A 14,644-nucleotide genomic window follows, 5' to 3' on the forward strand; every position below is an offset into this window, starting at 1 on the left:
ATGCTACTAAATTAATGTTCTGAATTTCATAAATCAACACATTCTCACTCCGACCTCATCACATACTGACGTTTGGTCATCACTTCCTGATACAACATGGAAGGTATCCTGGGTGCATTGGTTGTTCTGAGACATGGTGTCAACTTCTGCCGGTTACATACAGTCTCTTTCAAAATAAACACACTACATCAGTACAACAACGCAAATTGATTTTTTTTTCCTCCATCAACACACATGGTTAGGTTTAAGAAAAAAAAAGAACAGGGTTTGGCTTTATAACCTTAGGTGAAAGTCTGTTTGTTGCTAAACTTGCTGAACATTTGCATTTCAACCAGTGGAAAGCAATGGCAAATGGACTTGCCCTATAGTGCCTTTTTAGTCTTCCAACCACACCACCTCCTCTTTTACACTACTTTACCCATTGAAAAACACATGCATGCTGGCCAAGGCTATCATACAAGGTTCCGCACTTTTGGGCTCAGTATCTTGCCCAACATTTTACCACACAGACTGACAAAGCTGGGGATTGACCCGCCAATCTTTCCATCAGCGGATAACCCGCTCTACCTCCTGAGCCACAGCTGTCCACAGGAATGTGTATTGCATCACCTACATGCTCATAAGGATTGGGTTTTGGATTCATTCAAATAAACACAAGAAGTTTGTGTTCTAGAGAAAGGATCAGCACTCAGTGAATAACCTCCTAAGCCCTATGATAAGCTATTATGGCAAGGCTTAACTATAAAGACCAGTGAGCAGTGATAACTAACATGTCTTTGGGATCATCAGGTGGGAACCTCCTTTCACCAGTGTTTCATCTAGTTGGTCCCACAACACCTCCAGGAGGCAAGACAGTGATCTCTGGTGTCCCAGAGACACTCCCCTAATGCCAGCTCTCACTGCTCCCTGCACCAACCCAACAACCTCCTTTACCTTACTTACACATGACTTTCTCAGCCCAAACAGCACTGCCACTTCCAACAAACCCAGCTAATCACAGTCCTAATTACATCCTGGATCTGGTTTTCGGTCCAACAAAATAACTAGCTTAATTTGCTAAGCTAGGCTGACCAAACGTCCTCTTTTGCCCGGACATGTCCACTTTTCACGTCCCGTCCAGGGCGTCTGGGGGGTTTTTATAAACTGATGATAATGTCCGGTTTTCCATGTGTTTGTGTGTGTGTTAGAGTGCGGCACGGGCCGCATATTTCTGTCCAAACCTGAACCGAGCCACACACAGTGTCACACAGTTGTTGCGGTTACAGGCAATTTAACAGGCCGGGCATGCGCCGTGGGTGCTCAGCATAGAGGGAGACCTCCGTGTTGGAGACGGGAGCGGGAGGCGGGAGGTCCGACGCTTCTAGCGAGAGGAGAGGGAGAAATAAAACAAAATAAGATAAAATAGGAAAAACCTGTCTCCCTCTTTTATTTTATTTTCAGCGTTTAATCAAGGCGGAGGCAGGCGGCTGGAGGTCCGAGACTTCCAGAGAGGGGAGAGATAGAAACAAACAGCTAATGTGTGTCTGTGTGTGTTATGTTCAGGTGTTGTCACGTAAATAACAGTGCCCCAGCAATAAACAGGACAGACAATAGGATTTTATTTATTTTTACACTACATGTTCACTGAAAGCTGACCGAATCCGACCCGAGCCCAAATACAATTTATAGCTATATTTTTGACCAAACCCGCCCGACCCGTCGGGTACCGTCGGGCTTGGATCGCCACACTCTAGTGTGTGTATGTGTCCCCTATTGGGGCCTATCTGAATTTCTGTCTTTGAGAGATATTATTTTGTAATATAACTGAATTTTCTATCCATACATACAAATTTTAAATATATTAAAATTATAAGGCATCTTTGAGTAAACTGCGAGTATCATTTAAGTAGGCTATGTCGTGGCCGGGCCGAGTGTCCTCTTTTTTGGAAAAATCAAAATATGGTCACCCTAGCTAAGCTCCAATGCTAACAAATTTCTTATCAAACTTATTTTATATTAGCAAAGAGCATCATTAGCCAGCACTTGTTGTTGCCTTCGACATTTAAAATGGCGCACATCTCAGGCAGCAGATAAAATAGACTCTTGTTGGCAAACGGGATTCTACTTAGCCAAAGACCGTTTGTGTGGCAAAGGAAACATTACTCTGCCACACTACTATGATAGCAATCAGACTGTTTGGTGCTGTAGTTCAACAAGAGTGGTGACTTTTCTGTAGAGAAATTGACCTTGCTAAGCTAAACTTTCATATCATATCAACTTTTTAGCTGACCTTGATAGCACTGCATCAGGACCTTTAGTGAGCAAATACTTGTGAAAGATGGTGTTATAAGTAAGGCTGCACCTTTCATTTAGATGTTACTGATGTTTAATCACAATCCATATCTCTTTTTGAGGTTGTAGCTACAGGTTGTTAGCATTAATTAGCATGAGATACAAACAAAAGGGCGACCTACTCATTAAAACCTTGTTTTACAGTGCCACTGGTGGTCCACAGGGTAGCTTTAAGCAATCTATGCCTTTTGGGTGGGTAATTAATTTGGAAGTTTTCATATTTTAGCACCTAGCATAACAACCATAGACTCACATCCATAATAAGGACAATGTTTTGATGTCATGATACCTGCATCACCACCTTTGAACCTTCTCAGGGTAGATAGAGAGATTAGCTGACAGATGCACATTATTTGATTTAAAAATGTAGTTGTTACAGATCAGCCAGTATTGAATGCATGTTTAAGAACTCCTGCCATGGATTCGTCTGCCAGAGTAAATTCTTGGAATAATGGTTTGATGTTGGAATACATCAATTTCGCTCTACGCTAGACCTTTCGACAAAATATTCCCTGCTGCTGTAATGCAGAACAGATGCATTCTTTTATTCAAACAGATCGATCGTTTTGCAGATTGGCAGACAAGCAGGAGGACAGATGCACACGGTTTGATTTCTGAAGTTCACTCTTATCATCATAACATAGCAGTGGAGTTATGGCCAAATCATGTAGAGAGCCCAGAGGGTGATCTCTATAATCCGTGCAGTCGATACAGAGGATCAGGGCTACGGTTTGGCCTTTTTTTTTCTCTGTTTGGCCTTTTGACGTGACTTGATTGATCAGCCTAGTCTTGCCATTTGGATGACGAGCAGAAAGAGCTGCAGTCAGGGGTATCAGTTGCCTTTGAGAAGCTGACCTTCAAGGCTGTGAGGTTGCCAAGGGCCAGACAGCTTTGACTCCAGAGGATTATCACGGTATTTTACCTCGAGCGAATGCACACCTGCCCCAACTTGATGGGAATTAGAGTTTGTTTGCAATCTGTCCACAAAGTAAATTCATGAGATGAGGCAGAATAGTGGGGCTTTAAAAAAGATTTGAGGTGTTTCAACCTTTCATTATTATCACATACATAAAAGGTTTTTGGATTCTCAAGTACATATTGTCATCTCATGCATATTGGCTGTTGACGATACATAGAATATCTTCAGTCTTTTTTTTTTTTTTTTATCTATAACTAGCTACTAAAATATTCTCATTCTGGTGTGTTTGCACACAACAAACAATGCTGTCTGCCTACACGCTGATGCAGCTGTGAGGCCATCAATAGTGTGAACCATATCTTTTGCCTCACCTGATATTTTATTCAAACACTGTATGTGTTTAATGATGAGGCTTTAGGGCAAACATACAGAATAATTGGTCCTCTAGGGACTGGCGGCAGTGTGCCTGGCAGTAAGTGACTCACGCCTTTCTCAAAGGTCCAAGGTGTGCCAGGGATGGGAATATCTCCCACAATGCATTGGCAAAGTTGTGCTTGCAGCTCTGTGATGTAAATAACCTTTTTTTTCCCCGTGAGCAGCAGAAGCAGAGGAATAAGTGAAAAGATCAATTCCAGTCTTATACTCTCTTTTACTGCTGTGTACATCAAGATCTTAGTTGCTGGAAAAAAAAATGTAAGGACACGCTCTCAGAGAATCAGAGTCGCTCTTTATAATGACAATTTTTTTTTGGATCACAATGGATGTTTAAATGTGGCTGGACTCGCCATCTTGTCAGCAAAAAACTACACAAAAAGAATATGTGGAAGTATTGATATTTAAATGTTAAATCCAATAATGGAGTAAAACATCTAAGATTTTGTTCTTCATCTCTGCTCACCTTAAAATTCAATATTGAATAAGCCTTTAAACAGATTTTGATATTTAATCATGTCAAGAATAAGGTACTGAGTTTGTTTTGCTCCATGGTTTGCCTCTGTAATTGCCTCAGTAAGGTTTTTGAATCAGGTCGAAACTTTCTTTCAGGCTACATCCATGTCTTGAGGTTTTATGGGCGATTGTGTGCTCGATATTCCAGCAACTGAATCCCACACTGGCCGCATTTTTATCAAGGATCTCTTTCTTGGTGTGGGTGAAAATAGACCTTAATTGATTCCTTTGCAATTAAGCACAAAGACAGCGGTTGTTCTGTAATTGAACCATTAAGTGCGACTCCAGTAATAATGGCGGCTCCAATACAGACGGAAGGGTTCAGCCAACAACAGGGTGCACGTTTTTTTTTAATCAAAGCAGCACTCTACCTGTTTGTACTGCCCAGCAAGACAAGCTGGCAAGCCTCTGAATGTTTCACAACAGCGCTGTAATTTCAATGAATTATCTCTGTGACAGCAAAACAATAATTAAACAGGCAGTGATGCCTCCAGGCAGGCAGAGCCGGTGGTAGCCTTTGTTGTAATGCTTTTTCAATTCCTATTGACAACTACACCTGTTGGGTTTTTATTTCCAAGTGTCGTACAGTATCACAGCGCAGTGAATGTCAAGCAAACGCCCATGGTTCGCACAAGTGTGTTATTGATTGCTATGATGGAACACTGTGGATGAAATCTGCTTTGGTTCACAACTTAATGTCAGAGCGAGTCGTGCCCCGACTCTGTGAGCTTTAACCAATGTTCACCTACAACCTCTGTCACATACTTGTCAGAGCGGCTGGATAAACTGTTCTGTTTGGTCCCCCACTGAGAATGGCAGAGCGAAAGTGCCTGACAGCTGCAGCTGCCCTTTTCCCTACCACTGCTACTTTTTTTTTTTTTTTTTTTTTTGCGAGCATGCGATCAGACAGAAGGGGTGCAATCTTTGGAGCATGCTGTGCTGGATGTTTCTACCTCGCTCATCCTTCAGGATTAGTGTTTAAACCATGACCCAGTGGCTCAGGGATGATGAGAACACTGTTCCCATCTCCTCCTCTGAAGGCTCGGCAATCCTCAGTGTGGACACAGAAAATGGTGTCCATCAACGATGACTGCCCCCACCCTCCACCGTCACCACCTCAAATTAAAGTTAGATTTTTCAGACCTCTAAAGCCACATATTAGTCTGATGCCCAAATCCGGCTGTAATCTCTATCTGGAAATATCAGTTTTCTATCCAGATGTAGAGCATTGTAATTCAATAAATGTGACAAAGAGTATAATGAAGATTTAAATCTACTTCATACAGACAAACTCCAGCTTTGACTTCAGCTCTTGGTTCCTCACTTGGATATATATGCCGCAATTAGCATAACAAGCCCCAGCCTTGTTATGGGGAGAAGCTCTGCTGTCAGTGGGAGCTAAGCGGGTTACAGCTCACTTCAGACTCTCAGCGCTTTCCCCTCGTTCTTTTCATGTTACTATCACAGCTTCTGTCTGTTACTCTGGAGTTTGTCTCGTTAAATGTGTAATTACGGCACCTGAATTGGTTTCAGGTAAAGATTTATGTATAGTTTCATATATTATGGTTCGGGCTGTGTCTGCGGAAGGGCTACGATTGACTTACACTTAGGAGTGCTGGTGAATCCCTTAGTCATATAAAATCATAGGTCTGTGCTGTCTGAGGTATTTTTGCATACAGTGTGCATTTCTTCCTCTTATAGTTCAAGTTCTTTAATGGTTTGAAAAACTGGGTACATGGCATATATATATCATTTTGCGGGCATACAAGAATACAAGGCACGTTTTTTATTTTGAATATGTAAGTGGACTCCAGTACGTAAGGAAAATTTAACAAATAAGTCTAAAAGGAAAGGGAATAAATCAAATTAACAAACAAGAACATGTCACACATATGTCCTCATACCAGCCTGGAAATCCAGACCCAAATCTAGAAAGATTTAGGGTCTGGCTATGAGTAATGCAAATGGCCCAACTCGAGGGGCGGCACCAAGCACGCATTTGAAAATATCACTGCACGCAATTGGATAACACTACAACCAATCAGAACAATACTTAGCGCTTAGCTACCAGCGGAGCTAGCTGGTAGATTAGACTCTTGCCGTATCCGGTCGGCAAAACAGCAAAAACGTCCTTCTTGCAAACAAAAGATTCAAGCGCCGTCTTCTGTTCCTCTTTTAGAGAAAAAGCCAAGTCTAACTCGTTCACTGTAGCGGCCAAAGCCATTTCAAACAACTGGTGTTCATCCGTAGCCATCTTGTAGTGTTTACTGACTGATTCCGGACTTCGTCGTCGCAGCGCTGTTGTCATCTACTTAGCTCGCCTCTGGCCCGCCTATATCAGATACACCGATGTGATTGGTGCAGCTCGGCTTCAACGGCATGGGTAATGAGCATCATTACTGATTGCCAGAGTGACTCGCTGAGCAAATTCAAATTGTGCTCTCGCGAGAACTCTGGATTTCCAGGGCATTCTCATACATCACTCAGAGCAAGTTCTTAACTATGTAGGCTTATCTTCCCTTTTCATAAGAGTCCGTAACCGGTCCCATGCAGACACTCCTTTCTCCTGATCACCATTTATTCCACTGAGCATACATTCATAAGATGCTATTCCCACCATTGCGTTAACTCATTCTTTAAATTCCAGGGTCTTTGTTGTCTTCCAGTGTCTTAGAATAACTCGACAGACAGTCATTAGACCCACAACAATAACAGGAAATGCACACTTGGATCATTTGGCATTTGAGGCCGATCCCCCCAGTGAGCACAACTTGAACTTAAGGGACTCCTGAACCAAACCAACAACTTAAAATTTCTAATACTCTAAGCCAGAGTGGTCTGACCAAACTACATTTCCATACACCGTGTTTCATCTGCGATCTTATTGTAGGCAGAAAAACGCCCGCCGGAAGCCGTTCAGCACCGCGGAGAGCTCCCCACACAACCCCGACCCCAGAGTTAATAACAGGAGGTTATGGTGTTTCATTCTCTCCTCTCTATGACACTTGTATCTCGACCAGTAGCCTACATTTGTTGTATTGCTGATCCTCTATGGTACACAAATACAGTATAGCCTAGTATAATCACATATCGGAACAACGGGACGTCGACCTAATGAGAGGCCGGAACAATGAGAGGTCGAAACCATGCTACGGCACCCAAGCGCACACACGTGAACGCGGTGCAGTTAGAGCTACAGGCTACAATGAGGCTAAAAGGCGAGCTAGCTCCGTTGTGTTTGATAACATTGCTGAACGTAAACAGAAGTGAAGTGTTTTTGCTGCCATTTGTGGAGCCTGGGCTGCCTACAGAGACCGGACTTTTTCACAGCATATTCAGAGGACATGTAGCTAGCGGCTCGTGAGGAGATGTATGCTGTATGTGACAAAAACTTTTCAAGCTTAGGAAGACCTTTAAAGGTTTGCAGCACAGGACACAAAACTATAACATGACTATAAAAGTATGAAGTAGATTTGAAACAATTAAAAATCTTTGTGGGTGGAGTTAAAAAGTTCCTTTCAATGGCCTTTCAAATGAATCTAGTGCTGGAAAATGATTTAAATCATTTTATTTATTTAGGCTATTAATCTTATTAATGCACAGAGCATCAACAGAGGGAGGGAAGGAGCGAGAGACACTTTGTCCTCATACGTCTTGTATATGAAACGTCTGTGTTGTGCATCCAGGCGCTGTCTCCATGTCAAACATGAGATGACACCTACCAAGAAATACAGCGACGTGCTATGATCCACCTCACACACAAACTAGCAACGCTGGATTGCACGTGTGCTGCTGTCGTAATTTCATTCATCTCACAGACTCAGACTGATTCAGCGTAGCACATGCAACATACAGACCGGTGTCACACTGTAGACTAATTAACAGACAAAGGAGCAGCTCTGTGTCTCTCTGAGAGGGGCGAAGCTATGTGGAGAATATGAGAGAGGAGAGATGCACACTGGTATGTGTTACGTAACGCAACTTGACCCTGTATCGATAAAATAAACGCCATTGTCTAAATGTTTATCTTGAAAATAGATTGATATCATATGTAGTCATATCTCCCTAAGTCTAAGTACTATTAACTTTCTAAAAATGTATTTATTTGCATTTGTATACAGACATCTGTTCATAGAGATTAACTGATCTCACTGGTGCACGAAAATCGAAGTCTTGGCCCGAATATCCGTTGGCTACATCAGAACCCCTGAAAAAGTAGAAGCCATTACCCCAGAGGCTTATTGCTGTCAGGTCAATAATTAAAATAATTATAATGACTGTCTACCTCTTACACTGAACATGACATGTAATGCACACCTTCCAGGAAGTCAGTGTTTGCTGTAGGCTAACAATGTGATATAAAGTCATCAGTTGAATCCTCAATATGCTCGATGTATTCTGGAACTCCATAATGAGGTTAGCTAAATAATGTATAAAGTTATCTCTTTTATCTTCATAAAAATAATCTTAACAGATCTGAGTGTTGCATTGCACAGTGTGTTTGTATGCCTATAAAAAGAGATATCAGACAACTTTGTTGTTCTCAGTTCCTTTTTTTTTTTTGTATCTAAGTTCTTATGACCCTGAGTACTTTTCATCAGAGACTATTTGTTTTGGTGAAGCTGAAGACCTTGAAGAGGAAATGAATTCAAACAGAGGTGTCTGAGGATAATAAAGACAGCTATCCCCAGTACGTACAGTGCTCGCTCAATGATTTAAAAATGTATTTTTAAAGTCAACATGTGGAGAATACCCATATGCTGCTGTTAATCCACCGTTTTTTGAGATGTGTATTCTTCTAATGCTCTCACACCAAGGTTCAGTTTCACTGCATTGCATTATGGGGACGCTTGAGCATTTTTGTGCTCCAGTTACTTAACCTCAAAGCGTAATATTTTAGTCTTATGTTTAGTCTTATTATGTTTTATGTTAAGACTTTCCTTCAAATCAAGCTGTGTCTCAAATAAGCACTCAAGAAGAAGCGCTGCACAAGCAAATAGCCTTTTCAAACCGTAATTACAAGCACAAATGATGTGTCTCTGCTTTAATCTGCCCGTGGCAGTCCCTTTGAATGGCAAATCCCTATTAGCAAAGAATGTATGTGACCTTTTTATATATAGAAAGTGATATGTGGGGGAGGTATTGAAAAGTGAATTTGATATGGTCTCACTTTGCATGGCCTTGCCAACAAATCATTCACGTCAACATAATGAAATGTAGATGTGATTGACTGTGTTCTTGACCATAAAAAGCATGTGGAGGCTTGACGTTTGACCCAGTCGGCAGAAAATGTTGACGCACATTTCTGCAAACCATGGATCTATTACATTTGTATATTATGTCACGAATACATTGAAACTTTACACTGCAAAACACTGTACTGTTTTGAATAATGGAAGTAGCCACCATGACGTTACCCATTGGTTTGTGGACTGACATTTTTACCGGTGGAGCTGTGGAGGAGCGGGGGTTGATCTGACTCATGGACTGCAGCAGCACCATGCAGACATTACTCAAAGGCCCCTGCCTTTAACTTTAAGCTTTAATAAAATGTAAACCGGTGAGTTACATAAAAATGCACCCCCTGTGTAGTCGCCATGAATGTTGAAGTTAGCTATAGAAACCGAAACCGTTGTTTTCTATCAGGCTGTAAACATGTTTATTTCTGCTGTCAAGTTGGGCACTTTAACGTGGATGTCTTTAGGGGTTGACTCACTTTTGGAGCCAGCCTTAAGTAGCCTTTAGAGGAATTGCACTTTGTCGCACCTTTGTGTTGGCTTCATTCTATTTAGCCCCAGAGGTTGCCATTTGGCAACAGCCCTATGATTAACACGTGGTTAGATTTAGGCAAAAATGGTTCGGAAAAGATCATGATTTGGCTCCAAATGCCTGGTTTTGGTGATAAAGTTCCTTCTGGAAATGCACTCTCCCCTGTGGAAAAAGCAAGAAGCACTTAGGGCCTGTTTATACGGTTCTGTATATTTCTGAAAATGGGCATTTATTTTTATGTTTGCACCTATCATTTACACGTAACCAGCCATTTTTCTCTACAAAAACGGAGATTTTCAAAAACGGCTTCAAAAGTGAATGTTTTTAAAAATATCCGTTTCTGTGGAGACGTGTAAACAGGACAGACACAGATTTTGGAAAACGATAACATTGTAACCCAGTTTGCGCATGCCCATTCGGTGCCCAGGAACCACAACAACAATGGCAGATATATGCTGGGTTGTTTACATTTTGTTTGCACTTTTGATGCTACTTACGAGCTTACAAATGAACTTAGCACTGCTGCATCAACATCACCACTACATCGGCGTACAAAGTCGTCTACTGTGCCCAATGTTAGTAAGTGTATAGCAGCTAACTATGCTACATAAGGTTAAAATGTAGTTTATAGCCCTTTTAAATAGGAATTGTGCAAATTTGCAGGAAAGCCCAGTCAGTCTTTTTTCAGCATTGGCAGTATAGAAACAAAATCGGGGACTGCGGCAAAATGCCGCCTACCTACTTTTGTTTATACAGAATGTGCCTTTTTTGGGGCAATGGGGGGCGTGAGCAAGTAACAAAACATGTAGCTCAGCGTGTGACAAACAGTGACGTACTCTGAGGGAAGCTGCAGCTGGTCAGTCGTTCGGCGATATTCTCATACGTTGGCCCGTCCTTCACCGTTCCCATCATTTGACAGTTAATGGCCTCTCCATTTGCGAGGACAAGGAGGGCGCGCAATTCCTTGTCTCCCCAGTTGCTCATCTTTACAGTGTCTGTCAGGTTTGCGTTTCCCTCTTGCTACAAGCTGCTCATTGCTGCTATCAGCTGTTTCCTGTTTATCCACCGCCAGTGGGTCACAATGTGCAGCGTCATCAACAGCTCCTCCCACAAGTCTTCAACAGCCACTCCCGTGGTGGAAGGGCGCCTCATTCTTTTTAAACCAAAAAGGTTCCGCCAATATGACTACCCTATGAAGTGGAAAACTGGACCCCTCTGATCAACTCGCCAATCCGGCTCTGTGTGTCTAAACGCTTGCAGCTTGTCGGCAAAATGGCTCAACATTCGCTGAAAATCTGGCAGTGTAAAAGGGGCTTATCATTGTTTTTATCACTAGCGCCAAGAGGAAAACAAATCACTGTGCATGTGCAGAATGTTCTTCTATGGTGTTTGACATATGGTATATCACCACCTACTGGCCTGGCATGCTAATTGCAACAAAAAGCTGCCGTTTTTGCATTTTCGTGTAAACAGGGATATCGTTTTCACAACTGATCATGTAAATCCGGAATTTTTTTTTTATACAGGATAGATAAAAAAAATCTGTTTTTATTTGTATCAGTATCCGTGTAAACAAGGCATAAGAAACATGCTCTTTAGGGGCTAAAAAGCAGCTGGAAACACACTAATGACTCGCTAAAAAACAACCCATTTTACAGTTTGTTGGCCTGGAACAGTGGTCCGCTGCTTGGCAGGCGTCTTGCCTAGGGGTCACGCCATCCACCATCCTTTTTACCTCTCACTGACAAAGTCATATACTACTGTATGTCACTTTAGAAATGTTTATGATGCGTGGAAATCTACAAATGTAACATATCCGTGGTTTGCAAAAACCCAAAATGCCAGCATTTTCTTGCTGCCATCAGACATCTTTCTCTTCATCACACAAAGGTATTTATTGAGAATTTGACAGCTGTTGTTGTTTATGATGGAGGACATACCCTTCCCTTCATTAAACCTTGAATCTAAACCTCAGTCTTCGCTGCTCCTCTCCTGCCCTTTGTATAACCTTAGCTGGATGGCCTGTTCAGCCCAGCTGGTGATGGTTCAGAGGCACACACAGCTGTGCGGGAGTCGGCCTAGAAGGCACTTGTTCAGGGACCTGAATACGATTAGTCCATCGTGCAGTGCTTCCTGCTCCAAGGCTGCTGTCCAGGGTCGCTGCAATGGGGTGCCAAGGCCACAGAGCTTCCTGTCTAAGCTACTGCTTCTTTCCACGGCCGTGGAGGGGAATAGACAAGCTACTGTGCTTATTTTAAACAAGGAGAGAACACTTCAAAGGACCACTGATCCCCTCAGCCCCATTTCCACCACTTGTTTACTGTCTTGACAACTAAAAAGAGTTTAGTCCCTGGGAGCGGTGTTCTGTGTAAGTAATTACTTTTATCTGTTGAAAATGGTTTTTGTCTTTTTTTTTTTTCTCCAGCTCAATAATGAACATGCCATATTGAAAAGATTGCATTTTGATCACCTTCCTTTTCTCTGAGGTTTAGATTCATGCATTGGAAATGAACTATTTCGGTCTTCAGGGGGCCACGGATTACTATGTGCAGTTTTGGGCAAACAACACTTCATTAAGCAACGGTTTAATATGTATAAATGTAGGATGATCTGTTCTACAAAGTCTGGATGCAATGAAATAAGCCAAACTTTTCTCACGTGGAGGTTAGCTCATTTAGAATCCACTGTCTTACTCACTGAGTTTTGTAATCTGCTAAGCTCTTTGCCAGCAGTGACACCACTCATTAAACATTCACACTGTTTTCCGTTTTAATGACCCACATCAAATAGACAATTTTTAAAGTTTAAGAGTGAATAATTGACATCACTTAAAAAAAAGAGAAAGAAAAGCACAAAACTCTGTGGAAGTGATTCTTCTACAGAACAAAAAAAGTCTTCTAGCTCTCCTTTGAGACAGGAAATACTGTCACCTCAGGCAGATTTCAAAAAACTTTAATTGAATGCTATCAAAAGTGATGTCAATACTGCTCACTGTGTATTCTGCAAAGCGAGGGAAAAAAAATGCTGTCAGTGTCCAAGAGCCCGGAAAAAAAAGAATATTCCTCTCATCTCATCCAATCTGAAGAGCGCGCACTCAGAGGAGAGGAGGGGAGGGATGAGGCAGAGATTCTCTTCTAATGAGTATCTGGTGGGTGTTCCTCCTGGAGTCGTGACTTGTTTGTTCTTCTATTATTCCCCGAGTCCTCTATCCCTCTATCCCTCCATCCCTCCGAAAGTGAAGACCCCAGCTCAGAGAATGAGATGTCGCTGCAGCGTTAGGCTTGTCATGGCCTCCTGTCAGAGGCAGCTAATTGGATCCAGTCGGATTGACCCCAGATCCTTTCCCTATCTCAACTGTGACCTAATCCCTCTGAGTGGCCCCTTTGACGTGTATTTAAATGCTATGCTTCTATATAACTCTAAAAATGACTTGTTAAAGTTCTGGATACCGGCTTCAAATCAGCCCCTGTGACGTTGGACAAGGATGTCCCTGCAGTTAAATGTGCACCAAAAAAGATTGCGAGCTAAGGATCAAGGGTGCTTGAGCATTGTTCCATATTAATATATTCACCATAAAATCAAGTTATTGAAACGTTGCTATCAACTCAGCCTTAGATGTCACAGCAGCTGCCAGTTTTCCATAGGAGCTGCATTTAAACTATTTTATTCCATCTTTGATATACAGTGAGCCTGATTTACAGTGAAATAGTTTTCCTTCTCTTGGTTCCTCCCCCTATAGGCTATGACTTTTGCTTTACTCTTTTGAACTCCAAGATAATACCTCCTGACCCATTTCTCTCCCCACTTATCTGTTTCACTAGAATAGGCTGGATTCAGGTATCTAAGAGAATAAAAAAAAGGGAAGAGAACTTGGTGTGAGCATATAGCATCATCTCACCTAATTAGCAGGCAGGAGATAAAAGGCTGTCATTCATAATTGAAGCTGGCGGAGGAACCCTGTCATCCCTGAATTTGCAAGTGAGAATGTTGAAGCTGCGTGATTCCTGCCCTGCTTTCATCTGCAACAGCACAGAGAAGAAAATCTAAAGGGCTAGATGTGTCAGTTTTTCAGGCTACGAGTGAAGGGAAATTAAGCCATTGTACTTCATTTAAAATAAATCCTCACGATATTCCCAAACAGTCGCTACTTCACCGCTTTTTTTTCCCTCTGACGTAGCTGTTGTTTTTGTCTCATTGTTATGTTGCCGAGGGGCAGTAAACATGAAGGGTCTCCGATGATTTGGTTTGGTGCAGAGCAGGTGAACCCGCTCTGTGGAGTTACACAGTGTGTCAACACTTTGCAGAAAGATGATCAATATACTGCTCAAGCAGGGCTGGTTTCCCACAACTCCACACTGTTGTAGCCGTTTTTCAACATTTTTTAGTTTGAGTCACGACAAGGCTTCTGAGACGTTTCTGCAGCAAAATTAGTTTGCTGCAGTGTGGTCCAAAACAGGGCATCATAAGTTAATGTGAGTGGTTCGAAGGGCCATGGCAAATAAAGGGACACACACACAAGGAAGGGACTTAAATTAACAGATTTATTTATACAAACAAATTAAATTAGAGGAAGAGATGAGTTGTGGATGGCAGTAAAGCCAGTGGTGTGAGTCAGTGGATGTGTGGGGAAATATTAAAGGACCCAAATAAAGCACATGAAGAGTTTCTGTCCTGCAG

Source organism: Epinephelus lanceolatus, chromosome 9 (genome assembly GCF_041903045.1).
Source record: "Epinephelus lanceolatus isolate andai-2023 chromosome 9, ASM4190304v1, whole genome shotgun sequence".
NCBI lineage: Eukaryota > Metazoa > Chordata > Actinopteri > Perciformes > Serranidae > Epinephelus > Epinephelus lanceolatus.